Source organism: Pongo pygmaeus, chromosome 7, assembly GCF_028885625.2.
Source record: "Pongo pygmaeus isolate AG05252 chromosome 7, NHGRI_mPonPyg2-v2.0_pri, whole genome shotgun sequence".
NCBI lineage: Eukaryota > Metazoa > Chordata > Mammalia > Primates > Hominidae > Pongo > Pongo pygmaeus.
Genome location: NC_072380.2, coordinates 80,505,627 through 80,527,107, shown reverse-complemented (window position 1 = coordinate 80,527,107; position 21,481 = coordinate 80,505,627). Strand labels below are relative to the sequence as shown.

The following is a 21,481-nucleotide window of genomic DNA, read 5'->3' as shown; positions in this document are numbered from 1 at the left end:
CAAGGCCTTCCAATCATCTATTTCATTCCAGCTACCATGATTTCTCCTACAAGCACTGGGAAGATTCTTATTTTTTTGTACCTCACATTTGAGTAGCACTTAATAGCATACATAGCACTTATATATATGACGCTCCATTTAACTCTTGGCAACTATGCAAGTATTATTCTCACCACCACATCACAGATGTGGAAAGTGAGAACCTGTCCAAGAACATAGATCATGAAGCAAAACTGACATGGAAACCAGGTCTTTGAACTTTATAATTGCCCACTTGCTGTGCTTTTTATTCAATATATAACAGGCTCCATGAGGACAATATTTTGCTCACTATTCTATCTCCATTTTCTAGCACAGACAGCAGATTTAATGAATCTCTGCAAAAGGAATGCATACAAAAATACTAATGCCAGACCCTACTAGCAATGATAAAGCTTCAATTCACTGAATACCTCCTGGGTAGCATACCTTGTAATCCATATTTTTGCACACATTCTTCATCAACTGACAATACGAAAGAGTTGCAGTACAGTTATGTGACAGAAAAGGCTAATGAGAAACTTACATCACTCATGTAAAACTCAGCTTAGGGCAGTGGTTCTCAAAATGTGATCCCTGGACCAGCAGCATCAGCATGTTGGGAAACAGAAATGCAAATTTGGGGGTACCACTTTACATCTACCAAATTACTTTTACTACTGTAAATAGTCTTAAACACAGTCTGTTATTTTACCCCTCTATAACATGGCTTTGACTACTTTGTGTTTTGGCACTGGGCAACTGATCTGTATCAAGAAAGATCAACTTAAAAAAGTAACTTGATGAATATCCACTTGTTCATTTCTCATCAGAGTAGTATCATGATGCCATATTGCCTCAGGCTGGCTAAACTATGCGTGTGAGTTGAAGGGGTGGGGGAAGAGTGGAGGAGGAGGGGAGATAAAAATCTGTATTCCCAAGGAGCTTAAGATTAATAGAAGATTTTTTAATAGAAGAGAAATTTTTGTATCAAAATGCGTACCATAATGACATAGAAAGCGGTTACATGTACTTTACACATCAGAAAAGGGGTGATTCTCAGCTAGCTGAGGTGATCAGGCAAGAATTTTCATGAACTCTAGAGAAAGAAAACTATGTCAGACTCCACTGGGGCTCTGCAGAAATACACAGAGACTAAACAGCTTAAGGACTGAGTTTGCCAAATACAAAATATTAGTAATTGCACTTTATCCCAAAAATATTCATATAGGCTTTGTGAAGAATATTTCCATAGAAAATAGTGAGTGAAGAGTGGGTAAACAGTAAACTGAATGTCTGTTTTATCTGGAATAAGACCAAAATTGGTCTTGGGAACAAAAACCGGAAGGAATCTTCATGGAATTCGTAATTGGAAAAGATCAGTGGAAAATTACCACCAACAATAGAAGGCAATCAAGAACCACTGTAACACAACTACCATGAAATGCACACTCAGTGCTAATCAGTAAGTAGCTCCCTAAGCAGCAGTGAAGTCCTGCAACAAGAAAAGATAGCTCAAGTTTGAAAGCAAGTAAATACCTTTTACTAACTCAGGCTAAATGTCCAAACATTGGATGAAGGGAAATGACATTATTTATCACAATTTACATATATGCTAAATAAAAAAAAAACACTGTAGAGTTGTCACATTCATGCTCTATTACCTATTTTGTATTGTTTTAGATTTCAATAAATGATGAGATAGGTAGATCAAAGAATGAGCTATTTTGACTACTTTTGGCTCTGCACAAACATTAATAATGGCTTTCTACAAGGTTTTTTTCTTTTTTTCAGACACACAGTGCTATGAAGGAAACTCTATTTGCCAATGGTAAATCTCCATCCATTTCTGTTTCTTCTTCCCTAGGAACTCGGTGTCTATTCATGACTCTGTCATCCTCTCCACCAGCATGGCTGCTCCTTCTTTCTCTATTTGTAAGGAAATTAACTTCATCTTTTTAATCCGTATTTGAAACTTCAGGATCACCCTTGCCCATAGCTCACACTCTATAACTATTCAATTATACTTCCTATTTAATAGTCCTTACCTGCTGCCTCCTTTCCCAGGTCCACTTAACCATCACCCTAGGTTAGGTCATCATTTCTCTGCTAGTAATAAATGCTAACTAATACCTTACACATCCCAGTCACCCCACCCACCACCATAAGATGTATCTTCCGAAAGTGGCAATTTGACATGCACTCTCCTACCCAAATGTCATTAGTGATACTCACTTGCCTACCAAAGTTAGTACCCACTTCCTGCCTGACACTGAAGTTTGTCCATGTGCAGAATAAGGCTACTGCCCATCACCACCTTTCACCTTCCTCGCACACATGCACCATGAGCCAGATACACCAAACTACTTCTCCAAGAAAACACTTCATGTGGGTCTCCATCATGCCCATCTTTGTATCATGCCATCCTTCAGCTTGGAATACCTCAGTTAAAATACATTTGCATTTTAGCAAGAAACTTAATGCCTTTCCCTAAAGCAGTAGTTATTAATTTGTGGTGATTTTGTCCTTCAGGGCACTTTTGGCAATGTCTGGAGACTTCCTTCATTGTCACGGCTGGGGGAGGGCTATTTCTGGCATCTAGTGGGTAAAAGCCAGCAATGCTGCCAAACATCCTACAGTGCCCAGGACAGCCCCCACAGCAAAGAATGATCTGGTCCAAAATGTCAGCAGAGCTGAGGTTGAGCAACCCTGCTCTAATGCTGTACACAGTGTGGGCGTCTAAAGGTCTGCAGAAGTCCTAGTGGTAAAAGGTGTTTTGAAAGGAGAAGAAGAAAATCCCTTAATATTTCTCAAATCATAACACAGATCTAAGCAGAACTAGCAGTTACCTAAGGACAGCTTCTTATGTCATAGACACTTAGGAGGTTATAGAAGAAAAGACAACCCATTCAATGTTTAAACAGTTAATATCATCAGAATGGTGTTATGTTGTTTCCACCATATTCTGTATCTCCTGAACAGATACAGAATAAATATATGTTTTATGTAACAGTCTTTCATATATTTGAAATATATGTGCTATTCCCCTTAAGTCTTCCTTCTTAAGGTTAATATTGCTAAATATTTCAAAGCTTTTTTATTATGCTGGTCATTGTTGAAATGACCATTGCATTTGGAATATTCTAAATTAAATGCTGAACTTCAGATTTATCCCTATAAAGCTTCATATTATTCATGCCAAGTTCAGGCTCTGTTTTGTTTTGTTTTAATGTATTTCAAAATAAATAGGCCAGGTATTGGGGGCTCACACCTGTAATCCCAGAACTTTGGGAGGCCGAGGTTTGAGGAATGCTTAAGCCCAGGAGTTCAAGATCAGCCTGGGCAACATAATGAGACCTCATCTCTATAGAAAGTCAAAACCTTAACCAGGTGTGGTAGACTAGTGGGCCATGCCTGTGGTCCCAGCTACTCTGGAGGTAAAGTGGGAGGGTCACTTGGGTCCAAGAGGTTGAGACCACAAAGAGCTATTACCACACCACTACACTCCAGTCTGGGCAACAGAAAGAAATCCTGTCTCAAAAATAAGTAAATAAGTAAAATAAAGCTGATTTTTCATCATCTAGGTTTTTGGTAAAAATACTGAACAGGCCATGTTCTGGCACTAGCAAACGACTAGGGACAGTCCTCCAGGCTCATACCAATCATCAATCCATCCTCATGGGCAGGAGGATTCAATAAGATCCAAATGGCTGCACTATCACTAATTCCACATTTCTCCATCTTATACAAATCTGTGTTGTGTATATGAAAGTCTTTTCCAATTGTCTGGAAAAAAAATCTCAGATAAGCTATGTCTCATACATGGATGTTATCTGTGAGCCTGGTTATCTTATCAGAAACAAAAATTAAGCTAGTGTGGAATGATTTGTTCTCATTAAACTCACACTGGATTCAATGGAGCATACATCTCACTCACTGTTTTTTATTATTCAACATTTAATCACAAATTCTATAATTTTACTATAGGCCAATTAATCTTATCTTCTGTTGATTCCAGAATATATCTAGTTTACTATGTTGAAAACTAAAAATGCTATTCCTGTTTCCAGTGTTTAGGCACCTCTGTCAGCTTAGCAAGTATAGTGTGGGGATTGAGAGCGTGAATACTGGTATCAAAATATGTGGGTTTGCTACTTTGTTCCTCCATTTGTTTGATGTGTGACCTTAGACAAGTTTCTTAACCTCTCTGTGCCTCCATGTCCTTATCACTAAAATGAGGCTGACAAAATTACCACATAAGGTTGTGGTAAGGATCAAATAATACCCAGTGCTTAGACCATGACTGTCACATAGTAATTGTGGTGAGGTATTGGCTTATTAATTAAAGAGGACACACCATGGTTCTGTGACCTCAATTCAAGTTGTTTACATTCACAAGAATATAACTGCACTGAGCCAAGAGACTTTAAACTCATTAAAAGCATATTGCATATTTTTTTCATTCCTTCATTTTCAGCTTCTTCTTAATCAAGAACACCCTGTTTTCTGGTGTTTAAAGTTAATCCTCTTTGATAGAAAATCTATCAGCAAAATAAAGGTTGAATCACTCTACACTCTCATGTCATCTGTTAAAATTTCACCATCTGCTCCCACCATGAGCTTGGTTCCATCATGTTATTATTAGAACCTACATTTCCAATCTTTCAAAATATATGCAGAGTGCAAGAGAGAACAAAACCTTTGGCTGAGTGGAGATAACAGTTAAGTCTGCACGTATCAACTGGATCACTTTTCTTGTCAAAGCATTTTATGTATTTAAACAACCAGTTTTAGCCTGATTAATCTGAGAGCAATCAGCAACAGCAGAGGGCAAACCGTGCCCTTATGGAATAAACTCACCCTGGCTTTTACTATATATCTCCTCACTTCTTAAAAACACAATGTTTGTTGTTGTACAATATTTAATCATACAGCCTAGAGTTTTACTATTAACCAATTAATCTTGTCTTCTTTTATTTAACAAGTAAAGCAATATCTTGGCAACAAAAGCACAGACCCAGAAGCAGAGGCCAGCGCCATATATATTAAACAGACTGCCTTGCATTCCAAACATATTGTTGGGCCAGACAGCAAATCAAGAAGTGATGCAAAGAGCAAGATACTAGTACTTTCAACACTAAACTGGCAAAAGCCTTTGATACATGTTCTTTTGACCTACTGTTTTTGCTATTGCTGTCATTTTACTCTCGAAGGAACCTATTGAAACTTCAAAAGAGAGGGTTGAGAACTCTATATTGACATTGACTTTAGATGTAAACAAAATTTAAAAATAATAGTTTTAGAAAATAGAATTGGAAAGAGCCAAATTTTCACCTCTAAAGCATTTCATTTTAGTTCATTTTGTTAAAAGGGTAAAACTTTCCTTCCTATCATGTCTTCTGAGAAAGGGTAGTATGGTTAAGTATCTCCTAAATAGGACACACATCTGAATGGCAGACAGCTTGAAATTCACCAGTATCTATCCCAAAATTTTGATGTTTCTTTTGGCAGAACAGAAATCCTCCTCCCCTCACCCTATTAGGGAGGTTACATTGTCTCATTTAGACTGCTTAATGATACAAACATGGGTTCCTTAGCTTAAGGAGTATTTTTTCAGCATCTGGCCAGTGCCAGGCTATTCTCCTGGACACACTGGCACAAGACAGTCATGGAGATGCCAGTGACTGCAGAGAGGAAATGAGCAACTCTCAGCAGAAGTCAAAATAAAGCATCAGGGTGGGCTGCAGTGGAGGATGGAGTTTTTTTTCTAATATTTTTCCAGAAGGGTGCACTATTGCACACTGTACAGCTAGAAGCACAAATCAGGATGTGATAACTTAGAAGCTTATTCATCATTCTTACATTGTAGATGCAGATGTATATACTGGACCTGAAACCTTAGAGAAACATTCTAGACCCAAGTATATTTTCTCCCAGCAGGGACCTTGAAGGGAATATGTATTTTAATCACATGAAAACTAGAAACTTTAAACATTAACGCTGGAAGAAAAATTTCATGATAGGGAAATTGTCTGAACAAGCAAGACAGACCTGTGGAACAGCTCATACGTTACCAGTCACCATCACAGGGGTGTCAAGTAGGAAACGGGGAAATGGGGCTAGAGGACACAGTTTTATGGTTAACATCCTGGCCCAAATTTAGGCAAACGTTTCCCTTCTTAATGTGCTCTACATATTACAGTTGAAATAAATTCGGAATTTTCAATAAAATTTTACTAGAAACTAGGATGTAAATAAAGAATATAAACATGGCCATGATAATGGCCCCAGATAACTTCACTCTCAAGTGTGTACTGGACCTAGGATGATGGTCACATCTTCCTGACTTTCAGATTTCCTAATTCTTGGTCTGACACTATCTTTAACCTCTGCTACAATATATAACCTCCTAGATATGCAGACTCAATGTCTAGGCCAAAAGAAAGCACTCTTCTGATCATGAGAGTGGAGCTTTCATTTTCTAGCTCCTGTCTGAGGAACCCCCTTTCTCCCAGGAGGATGAAACTGGCATGGATGCCAGTGCATGGATGCAAAGTAGACCTATCAGAAGATATGATATAAATATAAATATAAAATTCAGAATTGCCACCAAATAGAAAGTGTTGGAATCCATAGAATCTTTCTAAAAGAAAGTATAAAATAAAAAAAGAGGAGATCTAGTACTGAGTCCTGAGAATGTTCAACTTTTAAAGAGCAGGTGGAGGTGGAGGAGTTCCTAAGGGAGACTGAGAAGAAATGGCCTGAAAAGGCTGGAAGAAAACTAAGGGAGCATGGTGTCACAGGGGCCAAGGGATGGCAGCATCTTACTGTGTGGAATAGATGAGAGGCCAGGAATGATGGGAAATAGAAATGCTTCTGAACCTAAGGCCCATTGGTCCAGCAAAAATAATCTGCAATGAGAGCAGTACTCTAGGTCTGCTGTGTTCAACACAGTAGGTACACGTTACTTTTGAACTCTTGAAATCTGGCTAGTGAGAATGAAGACTGAATTTCTAATTTAATTTACTTTAGTTCACTGTATAATTATTTATGTGTCACAGATGAGGAAACAGAGGCAAAAATACAGAGAAAAAAGCAACCTATAACACTGTCAAGATTGTAAACTGTAAAAATCTCTCTGGAAAGCATTTTGGCAATATATGTGAAATGTCTTAAACTGTGCACATCATTTTATATGGCAAATCTATCAACAAGAATTACTAGGAAGTAATCAGATCTACGTATTTATCCACCACTACAATGGTTATAACTGCAAAGATGTAAAATATAAATATTCAATACAATAGGAAATGGATAAAATATGTTATCATGTATTTATGGAATACATCATGAATGGAAAACCACCAAACTTATCAATGAAATTTCTTATGTGAGCTATGTTTCTAATTGAAAATTGCAGGTTGCAACACTATTTGCATATGATTCAATTTTGTTGAATACCAAATATGTATGTGCATTAAAAGACTGGAAAATATGTATCAAAATGTTAACAAAAGTTATTTCTATGAAGGAGCACTGGAGAACTTTTATATTTTTGTTGATTATTTTTACTTTCTGTTTTTAATCTATAGGTATTTAAGTCATTTTAAAAGAAAAAATAAATGGAATGCACACACATCATGCTCAATTTGTAACCCATTTAATATACCTATTTTAAATGCTGTGTGTTTTAAACATTAGATACAAGTGGTGGGAATCTTGTAATGATAACAGAGTACTCCAAAAGCAACATTTGCAAACCCAAAAATACAATACTAGCCATATATGAGATGGAGCATTTAGTGGATTAACTAGAACATGCTCGAGTTAACCTCTACAGGTTCTTTGGAATAAACTTAGAGTAGAGCACTTGAATGCAGATCAATGAAGTTTGCTGGTTTCCCTTTTTAAAGAAAAATAATCTAGTCTTCTTGCTTCAGATAATACTATAGTCAAGCTTCTTGTACTTCTTAAAATATTCAGGAAAAAATACTGAAGTATTCCTTCATTAACCTTATTTTGTAAAAAATAATTGAAATCCTTCAAGCTGTGCTTTCTGATGATTTCCTCCAGTATTTTGAATTGTAAATTCTGTCACCTCAAAGCTTCTTTTCTCTAGGACAACTTATCTCACTGTCATTTTTTTGCTTATATCTTATCATCTAACTTATTAATATGGACTATCAATTAGAATATAGCCTCAGGGCATAATTGAACACATAGAAAGGAGTTAATGTTTTCCCAAAACAATCTACATGAATGTGTGGTAAATTTGATTGCCTTGAGTTGAATGTAATATATATATTAGCTCTTCTAAGCCTGAGTTTCAATCCTGAATTTGTTTCCAAATTGTCTGCACACATGAAATATTTGCTGAGCTCATCATTGTCTTATGTATGTCTACCAAGTTGTATAACTGAATTCAGTTAGCGTAGCATTAAGAGTTTTTTAATGTCAGTGCAATATTGATGCATTCAATAAACTCCAGCTAAGAACCAAGACATCTTGGGCCTGCATTCATCCAATCTAAAAAATCCTGTCAACAGTTTTGCTGGCTTGACAGCCATGGAGCCAAATACTGATAAAAATGTATTACATTGGAAGCAGGAAATTATTCCTAATCAAAATATCACCTCTAAAAATATCTTTTTTAAAAATGACAATACTGTAAACAGTAATTTCCACAGTGACAATTAAGCATAATTAAATGCTAGGTTTCTCTTCAAGCCTCTTTTATTCCCTCCAATTATTTTTTCTGGCTGAACTCAGTTTCTCTTTCAAGTACATCTTGTTCCTGTCATGGCTAAATGGAGCTACCATTTCTTTTTAACTTATCAACTGAATTTAATTTAAAGGCATATTCAGCCATATTTAGAGTCTTAATGGCTTCAAAGACATTTTCTCTAACCATAAGCAGAGCCTGGGATTAACATGCAACAAGAAGGCTGGGTGTGGTGGCTCACGCCTATAATTCCAGCACTTTGGGAGGTGAAGGCAGGAAGATTACTTGAGCCCAAGAGTTTGAGATACACCTGGGCAACATGGAGAGATCCTATCTCTACAAAAAAATTAAAAAATAAAATTAGCCAGGGTGTAGTGACGCACTCCTGTAGTCTCAGCTACTTGGGAGGTTCCAGTTGGGAGAATCACTTGAGCCTGGGAGGTTGACCCTACAGTGAGCCATAATTGTGCCACTGCACTCCAGCTTGGGTAACAGAGTGAGACTCTGTCTCAAAAAACAAACAAATAAACAAAAACCATGCAACAAGAAGTGTGGAGATGTATACACATGTGACCAGAGGATGTCCTGGCACGTCTTTATCTGAGACAATGACATGATCCTGACTTTTTTCTTTTCTACAAAGTGGCCTACACTGGACAGGGTTTATTTTAGTTGAGCTTTTTGTACATGTTTGCTTGTTTGAATAGGAATCAGTGACTTGTTGTAGGAATGAGATAATATTGCAAAGAGAAACAAAAGGAAAGTTAAAGCCACGGAAGCAATGAAAGGAATGAGAGATGAAGTCGTAAGAACAGCAAGAGAGGAACCAAGTCAGAAAGAAAAACAAGAGTAGCAACAATAAATAAAACGGTATTTCAGATCATCTAAATGTCATCTCAGTTAGTGCTGCTGTGGAGTGGGCCATGAAGATAGATAAACTTCATGCTTGGTTAATGTACCTGTAGGAATGTGAAACTACATTAGACATTCTTTCTTTGTGGGAAAGGAAACAGATCCTTCATGGAATTTGTTCAGAAGACGGCCTGATTCTTGCCACCAGGAAGGAAGTGGACCTGAAATTAACAACTGAAGTGACATTGGAATTTCTTAAAGGTGCAAAAATCTTCAACTCTCAAATATCTACCAGTTGCTAAAGCATTCCATCATCTTTTCTCTCTTCAAACAATGACCAGTTATAGGTTGTTTACAAATAAATGCCATGTCCAATTGTAATTAATTGATTTCTATATGTAGTTTATTAATATAAGTAATATGCATGTAAATGTTCATTTTGTTCATATAGTAAGTCTTCCCTCTTCGAGATCCTAAAGGATGAGCTTTGAAAAGCACTTAATAATATACAAATAATTCATATAAATGTTTGATGTTTCATTTTCCCTTTTCATTTCAAAGATATTCCTTCACTTTCTGGAATTTATAATATTAGGCCTTTCTTCTTAACTGGACGTTTTTAGGGTCAGCCTTTATATATTGATTCAAATTTCATACTTTAAAAATAAAGTTACAATAGAGGCATTCAACCCTTCTATCATTTATCCTTAAATTTATGTATCTCATATGTGTATTGTTTCAAGATGCTCAGGCTTACAAGTAACAAGAAACTCAATTCTAACTAGCTTAAATAAAAAAGAATTAATGGCTTATTTAGCTAGAAATTTCTCAGCTTGGACAGACTTCCAGTTGACTGGTTAAATTGCTCAGGAACATCACCAAGGACTTGGTTATTTCTGCTCTGTTATTCATGCTTTGGATCTCATCCTAAAATAAGCTCTGGGCCACACACAGTGGCTCATGCATGTAATCCCAGCACTTTGGGAGGCTGAGGCAGGAGAATCAGTTGAGCCTAGGAGTTCGAGACAAGCCTGGGCAACATGTCGACACCCCATGTCTACAAAAATTAGCTGGGCATGGTAGCATGTGCCTATAGTTCCAGCTACTTGGAAGGTTGAGCCCAGGAGGCCAAGGCTGCAATGAGCCTAGATTGCACCACTACACTCTAATCTGGAGTGAGACCCTGTCTCAAAAATAAGAAAGAAATAAAATAAAATAAGTTCCTTACATTCTTGTAGGAGAAACTTAAATTTAACCCGGCCAACAAATCAAGGCATGGGCAAGGAATTTTTTCTGAAGATCATCATTCAAGCCTAGAACATGGAAAATGGGGTTTTCAATATACATTTGTTGAACAAATTAATGAAGAAATAAATTAACATGATTCCAAGCGAGTTTTGTCAGGTCTCTGCCTGATATGGTTTGGCTATGTCCCCATCCAAACTTTCATCTTGAATTATCTCCATAATCCCCCTGTATTGAGGGTGGGACCAGGTAGAGGTATTTGGATCATGGGGCAGTTTCCCCACACTATTCTTGTGATAGTGAGTAAGTCTCATGAGATCTGATGGTTGATGGTTTCTGATGGTTTCATAAGCATCTGGCATTTCCCCTGCTTGCACTTATTCTGTCCTGCCACCCTGTGAAGAAGGCGCCTGCTTCTCCCTTTGCCTTCCACCATGATTGTAAGTTTCCTGAGGCCTCCCCAGCCATGCTGAACTGTGAGTCAATTAAACCTTTTTCCTTTATTAATTACTCAGTCTTGGATATGTCTTCATAGCAGTGAGAGAACGAACTAATAAACTGCTTTAGCATACTCACACATAGGACCTAGAAAAAAAAATGAGATTGCCAAGCCTTAGAAAAAAAACTTTTGTTAAATTGCTTTACCCAAAAAAATGGTCATGTGAATTGTTTCCTAATGATTCACATTTAATACAGGATATTGTCCAATGATGCTCAAAACATTTGATATTACTGAGAGTAGCAGAATCCTACAAAATTCTTACTAAGATTATAACTGAAACCTCTACCTCTACCTTAACTCCTAACAGTAGGCTTACCACAATTCCCTTTTCTTCCTCCTCCCCCTCCTCCTCTTCTTCCTTCTTTTCTCTTCCTTCTTCTCCTTCTCCTTCTTCTTAATTTGAGACAGGGTCTCCCTTTGTCACCAGGCTGGAGTGCAGTGGCATGAATATGGCTCACTGCAGCCTCAACATCCTGGGCTCAAGCGATCCTCCCTCCTCAGCCCCCTGAATAGCTGAGACACTACAGGTGCATGCCACCACGTCCAGCTAATTTTTTTTTATTTCTTTTTGCAGAGACCAGGTTTTGCCATGTTGCCCAGGCTAGTCTTGAACTCCTGAGTTCAAGTGATCTTCATATCTCAGCCTTCCAAAGAGCTAGGATTACAGTTGTGGGCCACCATGCCCAGCCCCTTCTTGCTTCTTGCTTCTGCTCTTCTCACATTCAGGCCCCCATGAAGGTTCCTCCTCTCAGCACTTAATGCTGACATTTTAAACAAAAACAAAACAAAACTGAACAGTGTATTTCTTGCATCCATTGCTCCATTGGGAAATTTGGAATTCTGAGATCCAAATCCCTAGATTACAGACAACTTTTCCACTAGGTCTCTGTCCCTAAGGCAATGGCCCTTCTGTTGATATTTTCTCACTAGAAACTGGAAACAGAGGACTCTGTATAAAATGTCATGAGCCAGGTTGATCAGATTCTAGATGAAGGGTAGTTATCCACTGACTACTCAATGTCAGTGGATACAAGAAGTAACAAAGAAATCAGTATGGGTTTCCTTCAAAAGGCATACAACATACTGGACATAAAACAAAACTTTGTTTTGTTTTGATCTATTAAGTTTGAATATAGTTGAATAAACGGGCCTGGAGAAAGAGAAGTAAAATGATTGAGAAAAAAAGGAGAAAGATGCACAGAACATAAAATAAAAGGGAGGCAGGCAGGCCCAAAAGGAAGGAGTATAATGACCCTACAGGTTTCGGATTATCTGGGTCCTGACTACAGTCCAGCCACATCCTATATCATTTCTCCCTTCATTCTCTACTTTCAAAGAACACTAATCTTATTCCCATTTCAATTAGGCCAAACATCTCCCCATATTAGGGAATTCTTCTTATGTTATTCCTTTGCCCAAATCCTGTGCTCAGCTTCCATCATTCTAAACCTATTTGTATCCATGCTCTGTTGGACTGCTTTCCTAGTCTATGTGGGTTTCATGAGACCCCGCATTTATAAGCTTTCAGAAGAGCTGCACTTTTTCTTTCTCTTCTCAATACAATCAACATTATTTATCGACTTTTATTTTATTTTATTTTATTTTATTTTATGTCTGCCTTTTCTGACAGGCCATATGATTATTCCTTCCTTCACTCATACAACAAATATATACATTGTTCTAGGCCATGGAGATACAAATATGAAAGAACAGGAAAAGGACAGGGACACTGAACTTACCTCCCTCAGCATCATGTGTCCTTAGCATCTCAGTACCTAACCCAGTCATGGTATATTGTAGTCACTCCATAAAATTTGAAGAATAGACAAACGGTTGGGTTGATGGAAGGAAGTAGAGATACAGGTTCCGTTTCTTGACTTGACTCAAACCTATATACATGCCTGAGTCTAAAGCCTATTATTTTAATGATTTTGGCTTCACTGCAATATGCATCTATGTCTTCAAGTCTAATCATACTTTTGGTACCACACAACATCTAGCCCAGTTCTAGGCATATAAGTACTCCCTAAATAAATGCTGACTAATTGCTAGAGTACAATCGGTCAAGGTAAGACACGCACATATTTTAAGTAATTTGTGTTTTGTTTTTCTAAACAAGATAATATTCCCAAGGACCCATTCTCTAACGAATACTTCATGAATTGGTCTGTCATGACTGAAAGATTGTCTTGTCTTGGCTCATGCCATTGTTTTTTCCTGAGGTTTGAAAAAATTGTGAAAGGTGCCAGTATATCAATAAAAGCAGAAATACTTGAACATCCTATACAACGAGTTTCTATTGCAACGATGCTTCTGCATGTCCATTTAATGGTTGCGGCTGTGGTTTCTCAATGGGGTGTACATGACTATTCGTTAGGGATTATCAAAACTTTTACTTAGATTAATTTTTGTTTCAGCTTTTGAACATGCCCTTGTTTACATGTGTTTTATTATGTGTAAAATTTATTAATAGATTTATGCATGCATATAATTTATACATGCACCTAAATATTGTGAATAACAAAATATGTTTTATAAATAGGACTGCACAATCAAAACATTTGGAAACTACTGAGCTAGAACATGATACAGCAAAGCCCATGTCAAAAAGTCAACTTTCTATGTCACTTTATTGCACATAAATTAGATGCCTCTTATATAGGGCATAAAATTGAGCTAGTCCAATAAGAGGATGTGGATAAGTAATCACAGATCCATCTCTGCTAAAGAATTAGGAAAACATCTCAGAAAATCTTATTAATGTTGATTCTATCACATCTTTTCCTACATGAAGAAAGAAGTAAAAACTACTATTTATTGCCATCTTATTTTGCAGTAGTCACTATGTCAAAACATAAATCCCTATTTAATCTTCACAACAACACATTAAGGTAGAGAATATTTACCTTACTTTATCATTGAGTAAATCAAAGTTCAGAGAGTTATAGAATTCCCTAATGTTACACTTCTAATAAAAAGAGAAACTGGTATTTGAATAATTTTTAATTGCATATTCCAAGCATTTTCCCCCAAGACAAAATAATAATTTTAGTACTTGGATACAACCTTGGGCCAATTATTTAAACTCTTTACTTTTTTTTATTTTTTGAAAGAAAATGATAATAATAACTACTTTCTGGTTGGTTAGTGTATTTTACTTAGAGACTCTGTAGCACTGGGAGAAATACATTGATGTTTTAGGATCTATATGGTATCCACAAGGGTTCACTCTCCTAATTCCAAAGCTTGCGTTGAATAATTACAATGAAGTTCAAATATTTTCATTTGTGTTTGGTGGACAGCTGAAACCTCAAACAATATCTGTGTCTGGTAAGTTTGAACTACAATGAATCCTGTCAAATGTAAATAATAAAATTCATTTGCACCTACTGTGCCCTAGTCAGCATTGGGGAAAACTTTAAACTGGATTTAATGAGAGGAGAAGCTGAATATGAAGGATTAAAAGCTCCCATCTCACCTTAGCTGTAGATGTATCCAAAACACACCATAAGAGATACAAACATATTTTAATATAAGCTTCACATTAAAAAAAATTCTAAAGTACAATCATTGTAAGGAAGAATTATAGGCCAGGTGTCGTGGCTCGTGCCTGTAATCCTAGCACTTTGGGAGGTCGAGGTGGAAGAATTACTTGAGGCCAGTAGTTCAAGACCATCCGGGCAAAATGGCGAGACTGCATCTCTACAAAAATTAAAAGATGGGGTGGGCATGGTGGTGCACACCTGTAGTACTAGCTATTCAAGAGGCTAAGGCAGGAGGATGGCTTGAGCCCAGGAGTTCAAAGTTACAGTGAGCTATAATCATGCCACTGCGCTTTAGCTTGGGCAACAGATAAGACCCTATCTGAGAAACAAACAAACAAAAAAACATAAAAAAGGAAAGAATTAGAATATAACCTTTTGTTTTTGAAAATAATCAGGATGCCTTGTGGTTATATTTATTTTAACCACATGTGATACGTAGTTACCAAGTCTTGGTATATGATATATCAAGTCTTAGTATGTGATGTACCAAGAGTCTAATTTGATAATAAACTCCAAAGTATTCACTTATTTCAAAATCAACATAGAGAAAACATGCTTTATTTTTTTGGCCATATGCTGCTATAAATAAATTATATAGTAACTTAAAGAAATAAATTTTACCATTAACTTAACCATAGTAATGGGAAATAGAATGAGACAGTTCTGGCTGTCTCAGAACTCTTGGCTAAAGCATTAAAGCTGAGAACAGAGGATGAGAAATAAACCCCATTAAATATGAGGCTCTACATACATCTGCACAGGGCTTGTTTGTTGAGGGGGACAAACCAGTTCAATTATCATTTCCACAGTAGCCAATATAAGAGAAAGAGAGGAAAATGCTTTGGAGAGAATTCCTATGAGTAGAGAGAGCTGGATTGTTTCATCTCTTCCCTTTTCCCCTATCTGTGGTCATCTGTAAGTTAAGATGAATGTCTTTTTGACAGTTATGAAATTACCATTTCTGGCCAGGAGCAATGGCTCATACCTGTAATTCCAGCACTTTGGGAGGCTGAGGCAGGCAGATCACCTGAGGTCAGGAGTCCGAGAAGAGCCTGATCAACATAGTGAAACCCTGTCTCTATTAAAAATACAAAAATTAGCCAGGCATGGTGACGCACACCTGAATCCCAGCTGCTCGGGAGGCTGAGGCAGGAGAATTGATTGAATGCAGGAGGTAGAGGTTGCAGTGAGCTGAGATTGTGCCATTGCACTCCAGGCTGGGCAACAAGAGCAAAACTCTGTCTCAAAAACAAAACAAAAACAAAAACAAAAAAGTAAAAAGAAATGATCATTTCTTAACAAACCCATACTTCTATGCTGTGCTTTGTAAGGAAGGGGCTGGTACTCTGCACACTCATTTCCTTTGTCAGCTGACTTCCTGTTAAAGTTATGCTCAGAAAACCAAACATCGCATGTTCTCACTCATCAGTGGGAGTTGAACAATGAGAACACATGGACACAGGGAGGGGAACATCACACACTGGGGCCTGTCGGAGGGTGAAAGACTAGGGGAGGCACAGCATTAGGAGAAATACTTAATGTAGATGACGGGTTGATGGGTGCAGCAAACCACCACAGCACGTATACCTATGTATCAAATCTGCACATTCTGCACATGTATCCCAGAACTTAAGATATAATAATAGTAAGTTATGCTCATAGGGAGAGTTGAGAAAATAGGAAAACAGGAAGAGGAGAGGAGGGACTTACTCCCTCTTGATTGCTTGCTATTCCTATTAATATAACTCCTTGGCCCACCACAGAACCATCTCTAGCTTCTTTGGCATTGGAGAACCATTCTCATTACAAGTCCTCGGAGGGACCAGCAACATCTAGGCTAAGCTTTCTTCTCAGCAGGAGGGACCGGGTCTCTGAGATTTAAGTTCTGACAACCTCAGTTTCTTTCCTGTGTTTCCCTGGGCTCTAGGGGTAGCTGCTTCCTGAAGTTATTAATAACCTTATGTTATCCCACTTTTTCCCTGTTTGCTTTTTCAGTCTTCCAACTCCTATGCCATCAATTCTCTGTAATTAATTATCTCTTTTAAACTACCAAATGTGGTTTCTGTTTTCTAACTGACTCCTGATTGATAAAGTATTTAGGATCAAGAACCTCAGAGATGGAACTTTATGATTAGCTTGGTCATGTTTGGCCTTGAACCACAATGTGAAACTCTTTGCCAGTGGAAATTATAATACTAACAATTATGTGACATGCAGAGGCATCTTGATTAAAAATATTATAGCCTGTGTTTGATTGTGATGAGGTTCTTACAGAAGCCAGTATTTTGGGGAACCAAGTGGCTGTTACATTTGACCATTACTGTAGCATTGGTGACCATAAGGACTGTGAGGTAGGGTAGCTTATAGAAATAAGTGGTGCCAGTAATCCCAGCACTTTGGGAGGCTGAGGCAGGCTGATCATGAGGTCAGGAGTTCGAGACAAGCCTGACCAACATGGTGAAATCACGTCTCTACTAAAAATACAAAATTAGCTGGGTGTGGTAGTGCACGCCTGTAATCCCAGCTACTCAGGAGGCTGAAGCAGGAGAATCGCTTGAACCCAGGAGGCAGAGGTTGCAGTGCCATTGATTGGCTGAGATCGTGCCATTGCACGCAGCCAGGGCAACAGAGCGAGACTCCATATCAAAAAAAAAAAAAAAAGAAAGAAGTGGCAAGCTCAGAGCCTTAAACTCTCAGCCCAAGTCATAGTCAGAGAATCACAAAACTTCAACACTAGTCATCAAATAATCTTTTGTTTCTTATACTTGTCATATAGGATGTCATAAATAAAATAATCTTTTGTTTCTTATAAGATGTCATATAGGATGTCATAAAATATCTAACTTAAATTTTCAATTTGTGAGTTTGTGAATTCAAATTATGTTGCAATTCTATAATTTGCCAAAACTATGGAATTATCAAAAATCGTCAAATTATAGAATTTTAACATAATTTGAATTCATAAATTACATTGCAATATTGTACCATTACAATGAAATTTGAATTCACAGGCTTCCCAAATATAAAAGTTATGGCATTGAGTGAGAAAGAATGGGAACCTGTTATTTGAATGAGGACAGCCGAATGGAAGTAAAAGAAACTGAAAATCTTGGACCACAAGCCTCTTTGGGCTTCTCTTGCCAGGAGAAGCAGCTTACTCTCCTGTGTTGGAGGAGAATCACCTTCCCTTGATCAAGGGCCCTGAGTAACCTCATCTGGGCCATTGTTTGCAATGGGATACCTCTTTCCCTTAAGACCCACCCCCAACCACCACTTTTTTTAAGAGTCAGATACCAGCTTGCTCCTGGAAGACGGGTAAAAAATGTGACCCTGTAGGAGATAGCTTATACTCCGTAAAATTCCTCCAATTTTATTTTGACTTAAATCTGGGAAATATGTGCAGAAACGGATTCTAAGGGTGTTAGACCAAAGTGAATGGAATATAACATTGAGCTGGATATTAATGTGAGCGAAGCTAGAGATTCTTCATGTAAAGTGTTAGCTCTCAGGTACTAACAGTTTGCTGTGTTGGAGGACTGAAACCTGGCCTCAGCAGAGTCCTGCAAACAATGAGGCTGACATGCCACAGTAAATCATGATATAAAGGAAAGAATCCAAAGACTTGGAAAGATAAGCATAGTGGAGTGAATTTATCATGTGCACACTGGACATTCACCCACTGCCCACTCTAGAAAGGCCCAGAGCACATTCCCCTCATGAAAGAATTTAAAAATACATTAGTGAGGAGAGCAAGACAGTCTCCTTGATAGGCTCCATACTGGCTGCCTTCTGAAGCCCAGGGAGGGCAGTGAGAGATGTTGCCACTGGGATTGGCTCTTCTTTCAGCTGGGATGATGGATTTCAGAGAAGCAAAGTCCGGGTGGCAGTGCTTAACTTCCATAGCCAAAATGGACATATTTACCATAATGGGCAACAGAGACAAAATAATAAGCAAAATGTTTTGACCGACAGGAGTATTTAATATTGCCTGATAATCAATCAGGGTGTCTGTAGAAGGGGAATAGATGGGCAGCCTACAGAAATATAACTTAATCCATATCACAGGAAAAATCTAGGTCTGGTAGGCTAAAACCTGAATTGAATTACCACAAATGGAGAGTCTGCCCCAGGGAAAATTTAGGGGTCAGCCAAGTTGGTAAAGTTTCCAAGGGCCCATTAATCAGGATATCTTTCCCAAAGTTGCTGCACCTATGCCACCTAACACCACAAAGGAGCATGCCCTCTTTGGATTTTGGAGGCATTCTATATCATAATGTCTTGGACAACCCATAAAGCTTCCCTGCATGAGGGGGATCCAAAGCAAGAGAAGACTCTGCAGGCAGTACAGCTCAGCACATGCTGCTCTAGTGCTCAACCCTTATGCTCCAGTAGATCCAACGACACTCAAAGTGCCTGTGCCAAGGGGGATGCTACATTGAGTGGCTGGCAAGTGTGCAGAGAATTACAGTGCAGACCCCTGGGGGCTTTTAGTAAAGTCCTGTCTGCTCCTCCAGATGACCAGTTTTCTTCTGAGACACAGCTGGTTTGCTACTGGGCCCTGGTACAATGCCTTACTATGGGACATCAGTTGCTCATGAGACTGAAGTGGCTCACCAAACCGTAAGACTGGATATGCAGAGCGGCAATCCAGAATGCACAGGTAAGTTACATGTCAGGTAGCTCAAACTCCTTCAGTACCAACTTCTGATACATGATATTCTTTCCCTCAATCCATACCTATGTCCTTCATGGAAAATTGATTATGACCAGTGACTAAAAAGAAAGAAGAGGCAAACAGCAAATGTGGGACTGGTTTAGACCTAGTCCGGCATGGCATTCTGGCATAAAATAGAGGTGGACTATCACAGCATTACAGTTCCACTCAGGCATCTGCTAAAAAGGCATGTAGAAAGGCTCCCAAGAAGCAAACCTGTAAGCATATTTGGTTGTCCACTTGACTGGCCTGTTGCCAAATGCAGGAATACAGTGATTTATGGGCAGTGAATAATGGAATGGCTCAGAGATTTGAAAAGAACAGAACTGGAAGATTGGTTTCAAGGATGTCTAGGAATAGTGATGTGGAAGCACTGCTTAAAATGTGCATAAAGGATGAAAATATTTATTACTTGTCTGCTTTTGAATCTGAACCAAAAGAAGATAGAATTGAAAATAATGAACAACAGCATATAAACTAGAATAAGTGTTAGCTAGAGGCAAAGCACTCTAAAATCCTTGCATTATCCAGGAGAAAGGTGAAGATAATGCTCAACTTCAGATTTTAAGTTACATATACATCTTACTATTTCTGGGACAACAACAAAAGAAAGAAATTGAGTTTGAACCCTCCAAAAGTAGAGGGAAAAAAATCTTACACAAAATAATAGCAATCCAAATCTAGCAATGCAAAAACTAGATTATACATCTTAACCTGAATCAATTTCTTCCAGAAATGCAAAGTTGGTTTAACATTTAATAACTCCAGTAATGTAATCTTTCCCATTAGCAGAATAAAGGGAAAAAAATCATATGGTAATCTCAATACATAAAGAAAAACCTTTAAATATTACTGGACTCAACTTTTAATTAAAGGTTTTAGCCAACTATTGAGAGAACAAAACTTTCCTAACTTTATAAAGGTACCTAACACAAAAAAGCTAATATTGCAATGATCATTCTTCTTAAAATCAGGACCCACACAAAAATTATGAAGTTTACCACTCTCTTCAGCATCATATTAAAGGTCTTAACTAGCAAAGTAAGACTGGAACATAAATAAATAAAATCTGTATAGAGTGAAAAGAAACAAAAACTGTCATTTTTCATATTTTTCATGAATAATAGCCATAATACAGAGCCAAAAAGGAAATAAAAGCTATAGCAACTAGACAGAAAGAAACAAAACTGCCATTTCTACAAACAATGTGCCTCTTTACACTGAAAATTCAAAATAATGTCAATCTAAGGAAGAATAAATAAGGGAATATAGCATGTTTCTAGATGCACACTTAAAATCAGTGAAAAACTTTCCTGCATCATAATTAAATCTACTTTCTGGTGCAATTTCAGAGGATAATCTGTGGTAAAACTTCCCTACAAACTAAATTCACTTAGGAGGCTGGCATAATGACTTTGCTGAGCTGAAAGATTCTCCAACATCATGCTTTTAAATACTTTAAAATACAGAAGAAAGCAAACTAATAGATATAGTTAATAGATTCTACAGCACCTTCACTAGTGCAGAGTAGAGTGGAAATTACCAATTTATCTTTCTTCAGCCCAGTGATGCACTTTTTTCATTGACAGTGGACTCTGCTAAATATTAAGCAAATGTGATCTTGGTTTTAATGATGAAAACATCAAATTGAGAATGTGTATAAACTCTATGATTTTAATAAATAATCTTCATTACTTAGTCAATAGTAGCCAACATGAAAAAGATCCCTTCATTCACGAACCTCAAATTTATAATCTTTACAAGAAAGCAAGCAATCAATTAAGGAAATACCATTCATTTTAACTACATCTTTCTTACTTCTTGCATGAATTGAATGCAGTCACATAAATTTGTACAGTTCAAGAGCTCATTTTACACAGATC

General features: G+C 37.6%; 1 protein-coding gene across 8 annotated transcripts in view; it reads right to left on the bottom strand.

Annotated features, from left to right (window-relative positions):
* C7H8orf34 (chromosome 7 C8orf34 homolog) overlaps window positions 1-21,481 on the bottom strand; it is a 542,145-nt gene that overhangs the window by 486,323 nt on the left and 34,341 nt on the right. The window lies entirely within an intron of this gene.